General features: G+C 41.4%; 1 protein-coding gene across 5 annotated transcripts in view; it reads right to left on the bottom strand.

The window, feature by feature from the left end:
• The window catches only part of ELMO1 (engulfment and cell motility 1), a 302673-nt gene that overhangs the window by 72352 nt on the left and 209958 nt on the right, over positions 1-20363 (bottom strand). Inside the window, exon 1 of one of the 5 annotated variants that reach the window (XM_088054074.1) lies at positions 8523-8789. The exons of the other annotated variants lie outside the window; for them this stretch is intronic. The gene's annotated coding sequence lies outside the window, so the exon portion shown is untranslated. Of the gene's footprint in view, positions 1-8522; positions 8790-20363 lie in introns of those variants that run through there. 5 annotated transcript variants of the gene reach the window in all.

Genomic DNA, 20363 nt, shown 5'->3' with positions numbered 1-20363 from the left:
AGAACTGAATTTAAAAAGCTGTAAATAAGACCTTTCTTTTTAAATATATACAGTAACTAAGCAGTATCCTTTCTGGCCACAATATCAAGGGTTGTGCCAATACACTGCAGAGTTAAAATAAATGTAAAACTTTACAGCCAAAATTGAAGAGCTAAGCATTCACAGCAGGGCTTGATTGTCAACTTATCATGATCTAAAACACACACGTCTACTTCTGCTGAGTCAATGTAGTTTAAAAATAATGGATTCTTTTTTTAAAAAAGGTTCCCTACATCTTCAAGGCTGTTAAGGTTAGCATGGACTATTTATAGGCATCAATGAAAAGGAGGAAATCTTACTTTGCTCTCCTACTGTTTGCCACTGGTAAGAGTAGCTTGCGGGTTTTCTGCAAAATCTCTGTCATCTTTTGACAAAATTGGAATTGTCAACAGGGGACAATTGCATGGCAGCAAGATAAATCAGTGATATTACAGAATGACTTGGAAGGATGAAACAATTTGACTGACTGTGCTGCTGGACTGCAGCAGCCAACTTGGCTACAAGTATGCTCTTTCTCTTCCTTTCTCCCTTGCATCTCGAGAGCAAAGCAAGTAACAAGCTGTTATCCCTGGTGGAACATTCTTTTTTGTATATCAGTAATCAGAATTGTTACTTGTTTTGCAACTGACTCACACAGAGCTCTCTGACATCTTTCATTTTCTTTAGGAGGAGATATCTTTTGACTGATTTCGTGGTTCAGTTTGACCACTTCAGCCCAGGAGTAAACCAGCCTCTTAATTCTGGAGACCAGCCTAAAACTGATGTGAGTTCTAGCACTTGTTTCAACATGGCCAAGGTTTTGCATTCTGGACTGGTGTCCTTTTTAAGCAGTTCCTGAGTTTGCACCCCGACCATGATCATGTAAGTGATAATGCTGAGGTAACTGGAATTGTGAAACAGGACCACTGGGCTCTGCCCCAAAAGTGACCCACAACATGCCATGTTCACCTTTTACGGCTTCTCTGTGGCACTGGTGACAGTAGATGCTCCAAATGGGCTGAGACATCAGAGATGCACAATACCCTTGCTAGGTTAAATGGTTTGCCAGCAGCAAGATGCAGAGGCAGTGATGAGAACACCAGATTGAGGTCATGATCTGAAAGGATCTGGATTCAGGCCCAGGTGTCTGCCTGTGCAGGAGATCATGATGAAATGTGCGCATTTCTTCACAATCGCAAGAGCCACACACTGTGATTATCTGCTGTAAACTGCAATAACCTCTGGGATTTTGGTGCAATAAAACCTCTAAATCATAGTTCGGGCAAGCTTCTGGAACAATCAGAAACTGAGCTCTGGTGTTTAAGTTGAAAGTCATAGAATTAGCTGTAGGGCTTTCCTATACTTTTCACATTACAAACGTCATACATCCCTTTGACTGAAAAACCTCCAAATTTCGTTCAATCACTAGTACCCAATAACAGTTAACAAAATTAGAAAGGTGTCTCTTTTATTCTTTGTTGAAACCTGACAGAAAGTCCTTTAAAACCCAAAACTTTGGACACAATCCAGCAATTGTATATCTTACCAGGTCAATGGAAAACGTAAATGGTCAGAACCGTGTGCCTGAAACACTTGATATTTACTCCACCAAAGACATTCTTAGTCAGAAGATTCTTGCTTATACCTTAAATATGTAATACAAACTCAAAGCCTTGAAATTCACTGGGCTAGAACCTTTAGCAATGAAAATTGTTATTGGGATTGGTGCAAAGTTCATTCTGGAGTAGATGCCTATGACTGTAGAATGATGGAAATCCTGCATGCAGAGGTGAACTGATACATAATTTCATGCATGAAAAAGCAGAACTTATTTTAAGACTCACTTGTACCTTTTCAGTACCATTAGAAATGAGCATAATTCCACTTGTCATTGAAAATGGAACTTAAGGTATTCTAAGCATAATGGCAAAACATTGTGTTGCTGTTTGAGATAAGGTGATAATTTGAATTTGGGATTTGAAAAGTTAAGTTGGGAAGTGAGAACAAAGGAATTTACTTGCGAAATTGCTGTGAATAGACTTTCCACTCTTTTATTAAATATTTAACTGGGTTATAGTAGCATTTAAAGGCAGAAAAATTCCAGACCCAGTATTAGCTTATAAATATAACCTCACTGCAGTTACAAAACATCAGAGGTGTTCCTAACTCAAGCCTTTGCTTATTTACTACTCTATGCACCAAAGCAACTGGTCATGTGAAAGTGAGAGGTTTTGCAGACATTCTGTGTCTCTTTGCAGCTGTAGCTATTGCTAAGCATGACTGAGAGCTTGAACAGACAACAAAGAGTCTCACATCAGCTTTCTGAAAGCTGAGAGGAGCTTCTGTTGGCCAAGTGGCTTAATTCCAGCCTCCAAAGGTGAGTCTGGGGAGGGGGATATGAGAAGGTCCCTTGTGAGGGCACAGTGGGGATCAGGAGAGAAGCCTGGTTGACCTACAGTCCTTCTCTTCACTGTGGCAAGGGCCACAGATACATTTTAACCCCTTGTGTTGAGCACAGGAACTGTGAGGTAGTTTCCTTGCAGGACAAGGCTCTTCCGCACAAAACGCTCCTCTGCACCATGCTGAATTATCTGATGCGGAGGGGATAACCTTGTGGTGCTGCCAGAACCTGGGACATGCTTCCCTTGTAGGGCATTCAAAGCTTTAGCTCCAGCACGTTCTGGCACATCCCAGCTGGCTGAAAGCCAAGGGCTCTGCTAAGGCTGGTTGTGCCGAGGCAAGGGAGCAACGCAGCACAAGGCGCACCTTGGCTCTGCTGCGCCTTTTGCTGACAATCCATCCACACGGAGGAAGGACAAGCTCTGCAAAGCCTTCCTGGTGCTTTCACACAGGACAGCAGGAAATACGAGCAGACAAACAGAGCTGCGTTTCTCAATCTGCAGATACCTACTCACCAGTCCTTCAGGAAGTGTCTACCGGAGCTGGGGTATTTATGGCAATTATATATGGTATAAATGGCAATTTACACCTCGGCCAGAAAAAGGGTGGAAACTGGGAAAGACACCACACCCTGATGAGGGGCTGCAAAGGTAGAATGAAATAACACCATCTTTGCAGTGGCTTCTGTTAGGCACCAGACAGAAGCCCCATTCTAAAGTTAGAACCTTATTAACTTTCATGGCAAAGCACTTGCAGGGCTGTATTTATAGGGATCTAGAAAATCTATTTTTGTTGATGTTTTCAAGTCTGTTTAATTAACTTGGTGAAGCTAACAAATAAAGAAACATTCTGCAGCTATCCTGAAAATCTTCCCTTCACTTCCAAGATCCGTGGGTTCACGTCTTTCATACATGTGAATTCATTCAAATCTTTTCAAAATTTCCCCCACTTTGTTTTATATATACATTTCTTTCTCACAGGTGTCAGAATACAATAACAGCTTTGATCTTACTGGAGATAACTGTATGTGGGTAGATTCTTTTTCTTGAAATGCAGACTGGGAGTAGATCCAGAGGTCAAGCCAGAAGGTTACATATATTTGAAAACCACACTTAAAGAAAATCCCTTTGTGTGGCTTCTAATGTGCCTCTGGATGTGAGTCTTGAAATACCTAGCTTTGAATGCTGCTCTCTGTATCACAATGTTCCAAGTCTTAAGAAAACTGAAGTTCAAAGAGAAAGGAAGACTAAGCGAGTTGGGTTTGTAGCTATGGAACAAGCACTTTCTTTGCCACATCAAAAGCTCTGATAAAAGCAGTCCAGTGATTCAGGATAAGAGCATATTATTTGATGAATTAATTTGACAGTAGGCTAGAATTAGTAAGAAGATCTCCTTTTTCACCCCATTAGAAGATTGCTTTTTGTGCATTACAGAGGAGTTTAAAAGGCCCAAGATAGAGCTAATCAAAGTTCTTGTTTAAATGAAGGTCGTGTGTGTCCTCTGATTTTCACATGCATTTTTGAAACCACTGAATTCCCAGGCAGAAAAGCCCTCTAGAATTTTGTGAAGTCCACAAAAAACGGATCTGTGCTCTGCAGACTTTTGAAAATGCTGACAGTATATTGCAACATGTATGGATTCTGCAAGTTACCAAAACCAAGGATGCATAACCGAATGACTATTTTCATATTCAGAGTGAATGTCATGACCCTTACTGTACTGAAACAATTTAATTTGGGTGAGGTATGTATGCAGATGATGCTACACTGGGAAGTGTAAGTATGGAAGACAAAACACTCACAAGTTACATGGCCTCTGATAAAGAATTTAAAATTGAATCTCTCTGACACAAAGTCAATGTTTCTTCCCCTCATTATGCTTCTCCTAGCAGAGGTATGCATCTAAGTGGGGGCTGAAGTTCCCAAAGATGGGGAATGTATGGTGTGTGAGCATCTTAGGAGATGCTCCAAGAGAAGGAAGTACCAGCACTACAATCTCAAGAGAAAGGGAGTTAATAAAAACTTCTGCTTGTTACCATCAGTGCTGCTATCTGCACTTTTCCTTTCTGAAGAAGTGGCAGGTGGAGGTGGGGGATAAGATTTCATTAAAGTATTCTAGTTTTCTGGAATATATCAACTCAAAATGTAGAAAGAGCGTAGAGTTTTTTCCTTCTACATTATTGCATCTGAGAACAGTAAAAAGCAGTGGTTTGTAGTTGTGGGTTTTTGAAGAGACAAAGTAAAGTGAGATCCATAAAAGCAGCACACTCAGGTGGGGAAACATGTGCTTCCAGGAGCCTGTGCTGGGCTGAACTCTAGCTTCAGATGATAATATCCATGAGGTAGTGGCACACAATTCCTCTTTACAAGAGTAGTCCTGAACTCCTGCCAAAAATCCCTCTATACACCACTTAGTGATTCAAGACAAGAAGAATAATGACAGGTCTGTAAAATCTGCTGGAATTGACAGTTCCTATTGTTCTGAAAAGTTTTCGTGACGCATAGGAATTTTCAGATTAGCACTGCACAATGTTGAACAAAATGGGTGTCAAGCAAATCAATGGGCTTTTCACAATTCACAAGTCTTTGTTTTATTGCTGTTCCATTTTTATTCCATGCTTGGTGTTGCTTTGTCGTGTGCATGTGCCATTGGAGATGTGAGTGTGTATGCACTGAACAGGGAGTGAGAGCTTTCCATGGCATGACGTCCCATGTAAGCCAAGGCTTAGCATGGAGAAACTGTGCCTAAAAAAGTAGGGTTTCTTTCAGACACAAAAATAAGGAACTGTTTATATTTGTGTGGTTAGTCTTATTCAGAGTTACAACTGTCTTCAATTCATTTGGAGGTGGACATATTGAGCCACCTTTTTTACAACTGTGTGTAAAAATTTGTGCCAACTCACTTGAATAATGGGGTGAAAACCATATACAACTGAGGCAAAACTGAAGACTGGTGGCTCTAGCAACTAGAACATGAATGACCACCAGGGTTTTTGTAACTGAAGGAGGGTTAAGATCCAGGGAAATAATGAAATATTCAAATTTAATATCTCTCGACACATGTAAAGCTCAGATCAGAATTTCTGCTCTAAGCTTCCAGACTGACATATTGGTATGAGGCTCTGCAAGCAGATAAAAGATAACCCATTAAGCTTAAAGCCCACAGAAACAGAACAAAACCTGTGGAATGCCTATACCAGTTAAGTTTTCAATTTACTGTCATTGAGGCAAATAGAAAGAAAAAATAACCTCCTGCTTTTGTGAAAATCTCACTCTTCCAAGAAAATTATAAGCATAAGACTGAAGATCAGATCAATGCCTGGTGGCATCTCGTGTAAGTCAATGGAGCTATGCCAATTTGGTCTGGCACCAAGCATTTTAGAAGACATATGAGCCCATCAAACCAAGTGTTTTCCAATGCAACCAATTAAAGCTACCCCAAGATAGCATTTTTTTGTTTCAGCTTCTGCATCCTCCCAACTGCTACCAGCATGCCACAGCTCTCACTGAAGCCTACTCACTCCTCTGTTGCGGGAACTCTTATAGCCTGGGAATCTGAAATGCCTCTCCCACGCAGATCATCCCCAAGCACTAACGACGAGCAACAGTACTCCGCACCATCAGGTCAAAAATCTAATGCAAGCATGGGCTTTGACTGCAACACGAGTTTTTCCTCCTCAGGCACCACTGTGGTTTGAAGCCCTCAGACAGACTGATCCAGTGCTTAGCAGTTACAGGCTGTCTCCCTCCCTCCTTCCCTCCCTCCCCAGCCCCCTCCTTTTATCTGCTAATGCACAGGGATAGACAAGCAAAAAAATCCCTTCAAACAAGGTTATGGGAGAGAGAGGAACTCTATCACATACAGTATTTGCCTAACACTGGTGACTAAACTTGAGAGGTTTATGTTGTTTGAACTATATCCCTAGAGTGCTAACAAGAATTAAAATGTCATCTTAAGAGTTGTGGTGACCTTAAAACATAATGTTCTCCTAGGATTTCACATCAGCTATCAGAAAATAAAGCAGAAGGCAGTAGGTATGGAATTAAAAACCCTCAAAGGTGCAATTAAGCTTCATTTTGATGCATCCCAAAGATGTTCAAAATGACCAGCCTGGAGTCAGGAACACCCCATGCCCAGGTGTGCAAGGGTCGAAGCTTTCTCACAGATTTTTATGGAATATCTTAGCCTAGATCAAAGCATCCACCTTCAAGATGGGGAATGGGCACATCTCTTTGCCTAGACAGCCATATGCAAAGGGATTTTCAGCTACACCAGTGCTAAGTAAATACAGATGAATGATACGAGACCCTGGGGAAGTGACATAGCAACAAAATACCTTCCTCACTGAAAAAAAAAAAAAAAAAAAATTCTTGGCATTTTCATCACTGCTGAACAAAAATAAGTATTGCAATAAGAGCTAACAGTTATCTCTTTTTTGCATACCTTAGAAAAATGATTTTTTTTCTAAGGCCAGTGCCATAGGATACCTGGGGCCATCATTTTAATAAAAGATGACCCAAACCCCCCTGGGAAACACAGGGAAGAGTGACTTATATCTGTGTCTTCAGAAAAAGCAATAACTCAAGCTTAATAAGGGGTCCCTCCTGCATTTGTGATACATCAGGTTAAACACCCAAAACAACACAGAGGAGCTTTACACACATCAACAGACACTCTCCCTGTGTTGATGCACTGAATTCTATGTTTTCTATATTTTTTTTTTTTTTTTTTTTTTTAGTTTATATTGATGAAGCAGTTTTTCAAAACACTGACAATTCTTTTTTTGGCATCAACTCTGAGGCAACCTTGATTCCTTTAACCGTACACATACACACCTTTCTGCCACAACTTGCAAGGCAAAAGCAAAGCTGACCAGTTAAACCATACCTAAATAAATTGACCAAATCTAAAAATTTACACTCTCAGCCTGAGATTCCCAGGCAGAAATGTGACTTCTCAGCAGTTCCTAATGCTGGGAAATGAAGCTGTGTGTTAAGTTCTAAAACAAACATAAACACAAGACACTAAGAATGGATCCCTGAAATGCAGACAGCTTTATACAATGTTTGCACATGGTTTGATTACTATGAAATACCTGATACACTTTACCAGCTCAGGCACAGGGTGAAAATAAAGGAAGTTTTTTTTCTAAACCTTTTTCTTCCCGTGTCTGCCATTTCTCCTAGGTATTTTCACAAACCAGAGAAGATGACTACAGTCTCTGAGAGGGTTAAGCAGAGACAACCATGAGCTCCATGCAGCAAAGCTCCCTGTCATGACAAAACATGGACAATGCTGAGCTGAATTCATGGCTGTTGTAACTGAAGTAACCCCAGAGGGTTGCAGAGGGACAGATTTGCACACACGCTTCCCTCCCCTTTCTAAATATACTGTTTCTGTTTTGCAGAATCAAAAGCAGAGTCCCAACAGGCAAAGGAATCAACTTCTAACACATGCCCCACAATGGTGAAAAAGGAAACTCTCCATGCTTTTAATGTACTCACAGGTTTCATAAACAAATAGGAAAGCTTTTGAATTAAACATATTTTAAAAAGCTTTATAAGAAGAAAAAACCAATTTTAAAAAAAGAGAAAAGGTACATGAAGGGTAGGAAAAGCAATGACTTTTTTGTGCTGAACACAGTGATGAACGATGAGCAACTCGTGTTTTCTTGGCTCAGGGTCTGAACTGGCGTTTGACAAGCCACTGTAATTACATACCTATCATTATTATACCGACACCACAAATACCAGTGACTTCATGTAGCACGTCAGACTTTTGTGCCTGCGATATTCTGCTCCATGTGGCTTGCTTTCCTTGTCAAACACAGGGGTGATCTGAAATACCTCGAAGAACACAGCATCCTTCCACAGACCAACCTCAATTAGGCTAAAAAAACCCCCAAGGCAACGCAAACAGCTAACTAGTTTGTCCGGTGCCTGAGACCATTTGGAAGAACGCATCTCGCTACACGTGAAACAAAACCCAGGAGCCCTTCACGCTATTTACAGTTGCTACTAATTTCCTTTTGCCATTCCTCGACACCGCTAATTGCTCCATGCCCAGGCTGAAATAAGCAGGATGAAGTACACGGATCTACTTACAGAGATCCCGTAGCTCCATCGTTCCCGACGACAAATTCACCTCCCACACGGCAGCGAGCGAATGACTTAATGCAGCCTCTTGCGGGCGGCACCGTGCGCACGGGCAGCGGCAGATGCTCGGCGGCGGGGCTCTCGGTGGGGCTCTCGGTGGGGCTCTCGGTGGGGCTCTCGGAGGGGGTTTCGGTGGGGACCCGCTCCCGGCGCGGCCATGGGAGAGCTCCGCGCTGCCCCGCGGCCGCGCACCTCGGCCCGCGCCCCGGGCAGCGCGCCCAGCTCCGCTTATGTGCGGGGCGCCCGTCGGGCTCCCATTGGCACGGGCGGGCGGCGGCAGCCAATGGCAGCCCACTCCCGCGGCAGGGAAACTCCTGCCCGCTGATTTAGCATCTCGGGAGAGCCTAGTGCCGAGGAAGAGCGCCGCTTCCCTCGCATCCTGCCATCGCACGGCGGGGATGAGCAGACCAGAGATGCCCGTCTCCGGGGCTCCCCCCTCCCCGCCCGCTCGTTTTGTCCCGGAGCCCGGCGCTCACCCAGAGGAAGCGCTGATGGGGACCCGGCACCCGCGTCCACCTTGGCGGGGTCCGCGGGGGAGAGCGCCGAAGCTCCACAATTACTCGCTCCATCGCCATGGAAACAGCCTGGATGCAGCGGGCTGGATTTGTGTAGCACATCTGCTGCCAGGCTCATAATCAACTGCAATCTCATCTTTTTTTCCCTCTGCTCTGGCTGCTTGTTTGGTTGTGAGTTTGCTCTCTCTTTTCATACGTGCTGGGAAAGTACACGCAGACAGAGCCGTGTACATGTTGACTTTCTCTCCCTGTGCAAACACGGCACGACACACGTAGGTGTGTGCACATACCCCAGGACCATTCACTTGTACACATGCATGCGTATGCTAGGGACTTACAGTCTCTGTGTTCCCAAATCACACAATCATAGAATAGTTAAAGACTGATCACCTAGTTCCAACCCCCCTTTTTATGGGGGGGGGGGGGGGTAGGTAAAGTTATTAAAGGTAATAGCTTCTATTAGTGCTGGTTGCTTGAAGTCCCATCCAACCTGGCCTTGAACACTGCCAGGGATGGGGCATCCACTGCTTCCCTGGCAATGTGTCCCAGTGCCTCATCACCTTCACAGTAAAGAATTTCTACCTAATATCTTATCTAAACCAACCCCCTTTCACTAAAAGGCTATTACACCTTGTCCTGTCACTCTGTGCCCTTGGAAAAAGTCCCTCTCCAGCTAGGGAAAGTGCTCTAAGTTTTCCCTGGAGCAATCCCTTCTCCAGGCTGAACAACCACAACTCTCTCAAGCCTGTTTTCATAGGAGAGGTGCTCCAGCCCCTTGGTCATCTTCCCTCTTTTGGGCTTGCTCCAACAAATAATACACCTCATTTCAAGTTAAAGTAACTGACCAGCAGAAGACAAGTCTACTGTCAAAATACTGTATTTTGCTTTCCAGTCCCATATATTGTATCCCTCCAAAACAAGGTGAAAATCTGAGACAGCTATTAGGAAACCTCCAAAAATGCATCTGGCACCTACAGACAGTGACCTGAATCTTTATACAACTAATTCTACACTGGGTATCTCCTGTCCTGTTCATGGCCTGATGAAACTCACCACTAAGAAATCTTTATGCCCAAAGGGTTGCTAGTCACTGATGAAAACTCTGTCCTGACCTCTGACAATATAAGGAAGGAGAGATAATTAGAAGAAAGGAGGCAACAGTGAAGAGAGAGAAAAGATTCCTAAACCAACAATGCAGTAAGTAAAGGAACAGTTTGGCAGTTAGGGGAATTTTCTGGCTGCTCCTCAGACTTTCTCTGGGACAACTGAAAAAAAAAAAAAATCTTTCATCCTTTCCATGTTTCCTTTACTGAAACCAAAAAATGAGGAGAAAAGTCAAGTTCATATTAAAAAGATAACCTCAGAAAAACCATGAGACACTAACATACTGTTATTATGGTGTTACGAAAGAATTTCAGAAGGAAAAAAATAAGGATACACTCCTTTTTCAGGAACACTTCCTTGCATTTCTTTGACCAAAAGAAGAAGAATAAAAAAATTAAAGCCCTTCTTAAAAAAACTCCATGTTTTTATATTGCACTAATAACATCATTCTGCTCCGTTTGCCATGGTAAGTAGGAGCATTTTAAAATGCACCATGACAGAGCCTTGTAGGTAGAGTCATCTCCTTGTACAATGAAGGCCACTCCCTGTTACATGTCTTCTACCTGAGTCTAATCCAGAGTCCAGGAAGGCCTTCCAAGCCTTAAGAGAAAAGCCATAAGAGAGAGCTACTCCAGAGATTTGTCTTTTCAGGGCATCTGTGAAGCAATTATAATTCTTGACATAGAAATGAGCTTCTGAGAGAACTGTATTTGTAATGGCTGAGGATGCCATAAGGGTCTGGCAATGCCGTACTTCCAGCTTTTCATTTGCCTCTGGAGCAGCACCATCACTGTAAGGATTACCCTAAGCTTGCCAGCTTGGAGTAATTCTTTCAGTTCTGAAATATTAAACTGAGGAAAGATATTCAGTGCTCATTTTCAGGGGATGAGGGCTAATTAAAAAGCCTAGATTCGCTGACAGAACTTGCTGCGGAAAAAAGCAATTTGTCCAGTTCCATTCCTCTCCCATCCCTCCTTCCACCTAAATGACACACGGGAGAAGGTGGTCTGGGAGTGTGGGGCATTCTCTGTCGTTTTTCTGTGAATGGTGAAACCCTTCAGGAGTTCCAAGGTTATTTTTGCTAGCTGTTATTGCCACGACATGGACTGGAAGCATTGTCAATATGTAGAGCTTAAAATAGTCACGCAAACCAACAGGTTTAAATTCTACTGGACAGCAAAAACCAAATGGCACATTCCTAGGAAGCCTTTGCAATTAATATTTTTTTAAGCCAATATTAAATTGAAGAGGTTCCTAATGAAATAAACTGTTCCTTTCTGTTATGTGATACTCAAGAGTTCAAAACTCTCCATTAGGCTGTGCTTTGTTAAACAAAGCCCCACTGTAATCAAAAATAACAATTAGCAGTGCAACTTTGATGTATCTGGAGAAATTTTCCCTTGGCCCAGTTTCCAAAACTCCCATCTGTATTTCACATGCTGACAGGGAGAAGATTGTGTCCCAGATTAGGGCAACCAGTCAAGAACCCAGAAAGACCCATTTTTAAGGTCTTTTCTTTCATAGGAAAGGAGCAGAAGTGACATCTGCTTCTGACGATACCAAGCCACTAGATTTAAGGTTATGAAATCTCACCTTTGTCACTTTCTTTTCTTAGTAATCTCCCCTGAAAATTGCATTTCTGTTCCTCACAAGGTTGTGTTGTGAGAATAAATACACTAAGAGTTTCATTGCAATCTAAAGCAGGACAGGACACAGATACCTAAGAAAGCTTTTAAGGGAGATCAGAAATTCAAGGCTAGAAAAATCCAGGCATTTCAAAGCAGCATAATAAATAAGATTTGTGAAAAAATCTTCTAAGATAGCAGGATAAAATGATGCTGTTCAACTAAAAGGATAAAAGATTTCCATGAAGGCTTCACACCAAAGCTGCTACTTGTCAATCCGACAGCAGCTCCTGCCAGTATGCTGTCATGGGCTAAGACCTGTTTGTGTGTGGGAGCTGAGGAACAATCAGTGATGATATAATGCTTACTCATCCTTCTAGATCGTGGGTTTTTCTTTTTTTAGCCTAGATACCTAAAGGGGAAGATGGTTAACCCGCTAACAGTTCCTCAGTCATAGACTTGGTGGTTGGCTCCCAGTGACTTCTCTTCCAGTGCCATAAATTACCTGTTATTTCTGAGTAAACTTTCAAGCCCTTTCAAAAGCCCATTTGCAAAAGCAGCTAATTTGCACCAGGAACACCTAGTCCTATTGGTTCATTCCAAAAAGACCTACAAACTTCCCTTTCACATCTGTATTCTTGAAGTGTCAATTAGGACCTATCTGTAGATAATACATACAAGTATTTCAGAGACTTCTAAGGCCATGTTTAAATTTAGTTTGGTTTCTTAATATCAGAAAAAAATCTTAGTATCAGAAAACCACATAACTCTTTTATCAGGAGGCCCTACACTTTATTTCAAATGAGCAGCTTTGAGGATTTGGTTGTTTGTTTTTTCTACTACTACTTCATCAGAAAGAAGCTTTTCCATAGTAACACATAAACACAAATTAAAATAAAAATGCTGGGCCAGAGCATAAAGAGACATCTATCTATCTTTTCTGCCATTTAAGACAGCTTGACTACAAACCACAAAGCTTATCTGACTAGGAACACCCAAGTGATATATAAGCTGCTGAAAACAGTCAGTAACACAGCTTTGCAAATCAGATTAGACGTGACCTTCAGAGGTGATCTGCCACCACAGCACCCAGAAGGTCTGTATGAATTACAGAACCACAGAACCTTTCATTCTACAGAGCATTTCCACCATCCAAGCACCAATGAGCGCATTCAGTGTTCACTACCTTCCCCTGTGCTTTGACCACAGGGAGCATGCAAGTTCCCTCCTGTACCACCAGGTAGGTTGCCTGCCTTTTGAGGATGCATACACATGTTAAAAGACTTCAAGATACAGAGCTGTGCCTTAAAGAAAATCTCTTAAAGAAAATTTGTCTTATACAAATGAAATCAGAGCTTTATAGAATTTCATACAGAAGCCCTGGACATTCACAACAGTAGTCTGGATGATGACTGTCTAGTGGTGTTGAATTTGCAATTCTTCTTCATCTTCCCTGACAACTGAAGCTCCTCAGCTAAGTCAAAGACAGCCTACAAACAATCCTGAAATTGGCTGCAGGAACTGACATGAATATTTCTCAGTTTTCCTATTGCTAAATGATTGCACATAGTCTGAGCAGGAAAAGGAGACTTCTTAGTCTAGACAACATCACTGTAGGTGCCATTTGCACCTCCAATGTTAACTCCAAGATCTAAAATGCCTTGTCTTTGATACGGAAACAAAAAAAAATCCACATCTTAGAAAAACAAAACCCAAAAAAACAACTAAACAAAAAGAAGAAAGGCACCACAACTACACATAAGAAACCTAGTCTGAAAAAGGAAGAAAGAGAAACTGGGTTGCTTAGGGGAAGACTATTCTGTCACAGTGAACAAATTTGGAGTTGCATAGTTTTTGATACATACACAAAGGAAAAAAAAAGAAAATTCTTTCTAACCTTGACAGTGGATACAGCAGACAAACAACCTCAAGTGATGTTTAGGTTTAGCTGAAGTGTCATATACAATCATAGTTTGTCTCTGGATAGCTATCATATTAAAAAAGCCCTTAAAATACACAAGCCCCCGCAGCTGTCTGCAACCTTTAAGTCTTGCCATTTCAAACGTACTTTGCAGTCATATAGCATGAGAGGGCACTGAAGAATTTCAAATCAATTATAATAAATCCAGACAGTAGACAGCAGAAGGTTTCACAGTATACATCATCAGCTTCAGGATTCCTCACATAGCACTCTTAAATACACAACTGCAAGAGGCTCAGGAATCACCTTGTGAGCTTTAAAATTTTCAGTACATTCAGACATTATGAGCACTGTCTGTCCAATCTATCCCATATTCTTCATCCACTGTCTGGTTTAGGATTTTTCATGCTCCCTCCATTGACCACATTGTTCAAATGCATATGGCAATTTTGTATCAAACCCCTTTGGAACATACTGAGAGCATTTTCAGTCATGTCATTGTAATCTCAGTTCTCTCATTCAATCACTCTGTCTGGAGTACACATGGCCAGGACAGAACAATTTCACATCGCTGCAGCATTTTACCTTCCATCTTTAGCTACTTCTCCAGCTTGTGCTTTGCACAGGCTGCCAAACAAGCAGCAGCAGCCAGGTTTACCTTCAATCCAAACAGTCTAAGACTTCCTTTTAATGCTTGGTTCTCCATAGGATGGGCACTATGGAATGTACATCGTACTAACACTGTTGAAACAAATTATGCCCTGTAGGTGCTCTGTCTTGCCTCTCCTACAGATATGCATGCTCCCCCTGCATCTTATTCATTAAACTGCACTGCAGTTTTCTTCTTCTGGAAGATGGTAGTTAAATCTCAATCATATGGCAACAGAATGATTTCTTCAGCTTTTCTGATTTTAACAAAACCAAAGAGCAATTGGATGGACAAAATAAAGGGAAAAGTAATCAGTCTCAGTTATCTGAACTCAGTCTGACGCTGTCATGGTTCACTGTTTAAATAAAGATGCATGGTTTTTTTAATATGTTAATTGCATAAATAGGTACTTAGGAACTACTTAAACAGAAGATTATTTACCCCATTGACTAGAGAAACCCATGTGTCAGCACATCTGCTGCACAGGAAGATTAAATCTGTTCACACAAAACTCATGCTCTCCCTTACTAATGGAGAAGAGATTAGTAGTGTGAGACCTGAAGCAGGAGATTTGGGTTTTACCCGACAGACCCTTAAGACTGTCACAATGAGGAACATCTCTGGATCTCCAAAACTCAGTATTTACTTGCCTAGGCATTCTGGAAAAAGAAATGGGATTTTTATTGAGAAGAGTTTTCTACATGTGTGCTTTGATTTTAAAAGCTTCTGCTGTACGTTATTTAAGAGTAAGAATCAAACACCCAGCAGCCTTAAGAGGGAGCTGTATTGCTGGGTGCCTTTTAGGCCAGATGGACAGTGCTAGCTGAGGATGTTTAGAAAGAATATACTGAAAACAACTCAGTTAAAGAATAATCTTTGCCTTGGTTCACCTTCCCAGCTGCTGCTGAACGACCTCCAGACTATTATTTTAATAGCTGTTGGTGAACGCCAATCCATGTTTTTCGCATCCCCTTAGCACTGCTTTTGCATCCCAGGCTTGCATGGAAGGGTAAGTGTCAGAAGGTCCTGGTGGTGCAGAAGGGGATTGCCAAGACTACAGCTTATGAGAAGAACAGAAAACATGAGTCCAGTGTCCAGGTCCAGCAAGCATACAACATTTTTTCCTGAGAAGAACGTGTTCTGTCTGCTTCCACCTCATGCAGGAATGAAAGCCAAATGAATGTTCACATAAGCTGAATGAACAGTTAGGGCTGTTTACCATAGAGTTATTGCAAGAATACACTTAACTCCAGCTAGAAAAGGGCAATATCCTCCATCCACACCCTCATAAGGCAATTCAGAGTGCACAAAATGAGCTACTGATGCTTCCATTCTGTGTCAGCCTCTGGCAGCAGGCATCTGTTCCTGAGGATTTCAACGTCTCCCTGAGCTGGGCTTTGCAAACATCCCCTCCTCAGAGACACTAACAGCCACTTTTTCAATCCATGTACATGGAAATGTGCAGCCAAATATACATACCCCAAACACGTGTCTCATGCACAACAGAAGCGTGCCCACACACGCCCATTCACAGCCAAATGTAGTATAAATAATCTCGCTATATAAATAGGCTTTCTTAAATGAAGTCTCTTGCTTAAATAAGGCTGGCATAAATACTCTTTCTTTATATTGCCTGTTTCATATCACATTTAAGTCTGGAAAGCGGCAGCTCTGTTGGAATGACCAGAAAAACTCCACTCAGAGTCAACAGATAAAATGGACAGGTGAGCTCAGCATTGTGATATCACTGGTGAAGATTTCGTGAAAAGAATAAAAAGCAGGTAAGTTCTTTTTTTGAGTGAGTGTCTCTGATGTCAAGATAGATAAATATTAGTAAGACAAGCAATAAGGTAGTTGCAAACAATCAGAGGAGATCCTCAAGCACTGAAGCAGCAGCCCACACAAAACTGAAGTTATAAAAATAAACCTTGAATTCTCAGTTAAAAAAAGAAGAGAGAGGAAAAAAAAGAAAAAAGTATTCAAAAAGGAAAAGTAACTTTTCCGTCTTTCTCGGCATCTTTGGAAAGACACCAGATGACTGTCCATACTTCTCACTGTGCTCATGTCTGTATTCATCAATATGGCTTTATGGACATTTTCTGTCTTATCCTTTTCAAAACATTTCAAGAAACTGTTAAGACTGCTTTCTCTGAAGATGGGTAGGAAGGACCGGCTGTCAGAAAGGACTCTCTGAACCTCCCTGCAGCAACCCCGCTTCACATTCAGCCCACACACCAGGCCCAGCTCTATCAGAGTTCTGGCTCACTTTGTCAGGGCTGTTGCATTTGCTCAGAACTTCCTTCCCGCTAATGAGCCTCTCTCTAATTGATCTTCAGAGTACATATTTCTTCAGACTCCATCATCCACGAGCTAAAGATGCTGTCAATACTGCCGCATGCAATTGCCATCGCAGAGACAAATCCCGCCTTATACTCTCTTCGCTGAACCCTCTGCTCTTTGCACATGGTAGGTGGAATGATTACTTCATCTTCCAAGTGAAGAGACAAATTTTTAAAGGTCAAGCAATGCAGAGGCAGTTGCAACAGCGGGTACAAACTCTGAATTTTCCTCGCTCTTCATTACCCAGCCTCAGAAACACAAACATATCTACAGTGCTAAGCCAGTAGTATTGCTACCTGTTACATTACTGATTTGTTCAGGGTTGGACGGTTTTCATTCCATTAATGCTTTTCTTTAAAAACACTTCAGACTCAGTTAAAAAAAAAAATAAAAAAAATAGATGTTTAAAAAGATTTCAGTCTTCCTTAATCATGCAGGGATATATTTTCAAAGCAGTATGCCGGGAGTATTCCACGTGACTCCCATTCATGTTAAAATTAGAGTCACCAGAATAAACCCCATATGCTGCTTTGAAAAGGTATTGCAATGTGTCCAAGGAAAATTTTTGCAGCTTAATGTTGCTTGTACAATTTTTTGCCTGCTCTTCTTCTGATTTATAAATAGATTTTTAACATCCTTTTTTTTTTTTTTTTAATAACACTTTGTACTATCTGGAAAAACAGAGAGAAGGGATTTGCTGGTTTTCTTGGTTTCTCTGCAGCCATTTTATTTTAAATTTATCAGTTTAATCAGAATAGCTTTGCTTTGGAAGCTTTTTAATAACTATTTTTTTACTACTGTCACTGTAGACAACATTTCTACTCAAGCCACAGCCTGCAGTGAGGTCTGACTGCCTTCCACGTATGAGCTGTTGTCCTGTCAAGTGGTGCTCAACATTTCTGTGCTAACCAGAAATTAATTTTCACATCTGGACAGTGGAGAACTTTTTTCCAGAGAAGAGGAGGCATGGTGTCTCCTTGGCAATAACAGGACTGCTGCTTTGTGCTGGAGCCAGGGCACCACGAACATACAGGTTTCTATATTCAAGGCCTTACTTTCTGCCCCATACAGAGCATCTCTAACACCTCTGGCAGCCACAGAAGCCCACCCCCACAAAGCCAGCTGCAGTGCTGTTCTAATTGTGGGCACAGTGTGCCCCAGTTTGCCTTGGTGAGCATTGCCAATGCTGTGTTCACGTATGCACATACTGGTAAATACTGCTTCATTATTAAATTTGTCATTTATGACTGCAGTCTTTCTGGTCATTTCAAGAGAGTGGGAAAAAAATTTCTGGCAGCTCCAGTTCTCTTGTAATTACTCTCAAATTTTTACTGCTTCTAACTGTGCATGGGAGATTGGGCACAAAAAGACAGTGTGAATGGCATCTCTTCAGTTTATCCTCATCCTTCTCATTACTGTCTCAAATTTCATTTTCATTTCAGCCATTTACACCAAAAGTACAGCAAACACTGCATCTAACCACTTCATTACTTTAACCTCTAAGAGCTGTAAACAAAGGGTAAATATTTTGTTTAAATGTGGAAGATGCTTCCAACACAAAGGAAAATAAATCTCTCCTTGCTAAAAGAATTGTGTATCAGGATATGAGAAAAGAAACCAAGATATGTATAACCTGCCATCAAAGCACTGACAAGCGAGGTGTGGGCAAAGTTCCCATCTCTACCACTAACTTTTCAGGCAACATGCAGGAAGACATCATTTATGCATTCTTGTTATCCTACTAAAAATCACTTAACATCACCTCTCTGTTCTCCTTTTTTATCCTTTGTATATTCTGTCAATTTAAATGGTGTCCTTCTTTGGTCATAAACCTGTGCCTAAAAGAAATACCTGAAACTTCCTCGGATGGTGACATGACAGCTTGCACCTGAAGCTAGAACCTGTAAGCAATGGAGTTTTAGCAAAAAAAAAGTTTTTTTGTACAAGACAAGCATTTATAAAAAACCCCAAAACCCTAGCAGCCAGCCACAAAACAGCAAGCATCCCCAAAACCAATCCACTGGCCAAACATGGCTCTGCAACTTCTACACACATGGCCTGGCTTAAGTATTAAGGTTCAAATGAGCTACTGAGTTACTGTGGTTAGAGATGTTACCATGTCAGATGTGCTGTGGTATGGCCAGTGGTAAATGTTTGGTAAAACACACTTTTGTAAATGTTAGAAAAATAATTTTGGAGAAATGCTTTCAACATCACATTTCTGAAGAAGCTTGAATGCCCCTGAGTAATAACAGCCTTGCTGTCAGAGCTAAGACAAGTTAAAACTGCTTTAAAGGGATCACCACAGTTAACAGGGAAAGCCTGACTTCTTAAAGTGCCTAAGGAATCCACCACAAGGATCTTTTATGCTTTATTTAACATTAAGAAAAAATTATGGGTTTGGCTGATGCTCCATCTGAATTTGTTTCAATGATGATTAATGATATGAATTACTATTTTTTCCTATTGGATAAGATATCCTACTGCATGAGAAGGTAGTTTTTACCCATAAAACTACAAAATAATTCAGGTTGCTAGACAGTTCTAGGCATCAAGTCCTGCAGACACAGCAGAGCTAATTTCATACTTAACTTGGATTCCTCAGGGCAACCCTGGTCAAGTTTTGTTTTTCTCCAAGGATAAAGATTTCATAATTTCTCTATGCAACTTGTTCAAGAGCTGCACCAGTATCAGTAGTCGGGAGTATTTTATCCGTACATTCTAACAGTTTTCTTCATTGCAACTTCTTTCTCTGTGAGCTTCTGAGAAGAGTGTACATCTTCTCCTCATCCTTGTTCAAACAATGGCAGAAGGTAAAACTGGATCCACCCTGGATCCAGCCCTTTCCAGGATGAACAAATCTGGTTTCTTCACACTCCCTTTGAACATCACATGCTCCAACCTCCTTAATCATCTTGGTAGCCTTTTGCTGGACTAGCTCCATTTCATCCATTTTGTGCCTGTTTCTAGGGCACAAAACTGGACACAGTCTTCCAGTTGCTGCCTCATAAAGGCCAAGTTGGGGGAAATAATCCCTTCCTCTGCCATGCTAGCTGTGCTTTAGCTAATGCAACACAGTGTGAAGTTAGTCCACAGCACACAAGGGCGCACTGGTGATTCTTGGTACTCATCAGCCCAGAGATGGTCTTACAAGAAAGTAACTACAATGATATTTGTAAAACATGAAATTAGCCTTTCTGAATCCTCAATTTGCTTTGCCAGTCACCCATCCTCAGCTTTTAGTATCAAAGAAAATATCCGCAGAAATTGATATCAAAACCCTGGCCATTATAAAAATCAATACAAGATACTGAAGTGTTACTCTAGTACTAAAATCAAGAAGCGTAGAGAGGGAAATTAGAATCATCAAACTCTTTCAAATTATAATAACTAAAGCAAATTGAGCAGCTATGAAACATCCTGTTCTCTGGAGCTTAAAAGCAACAAGGCAATAAAATATTCTTAACCCATGCAAAGGTAAATAAGTTTTATGGAGATATTTTCTTTCTTTTCTCCTCAAGTAGAACCACCAGTTTAAAGATTTTACACAGCAAAGGGCCATTTAGGCTGTGTATATAACTGAATCCATTTTCAAGCTGCACACATACAATACCTTTTACCTAAAGTTCATCTCCT

The sequence above is a fragment of the Pseudopodoces humilis genome, chromosome 1 (genome assembly GCF_049639895.1).
Source record: "Pseudopodoces humilis isolate 2021_Gansu_Grassland_sample_001 chromosome 1, ASM4963989v1, whole genome shotgun sequence".
Classification (NCBI taxonomy): Eukaryota; Metazoa; Chordata; class Aves; order Passeriformes; family Paridae; genus Pseudopodoces; species Pseudopodoces humilis.
This window is presented reverse-complemented; position numbering and strand designations above follow the sequence as displayed.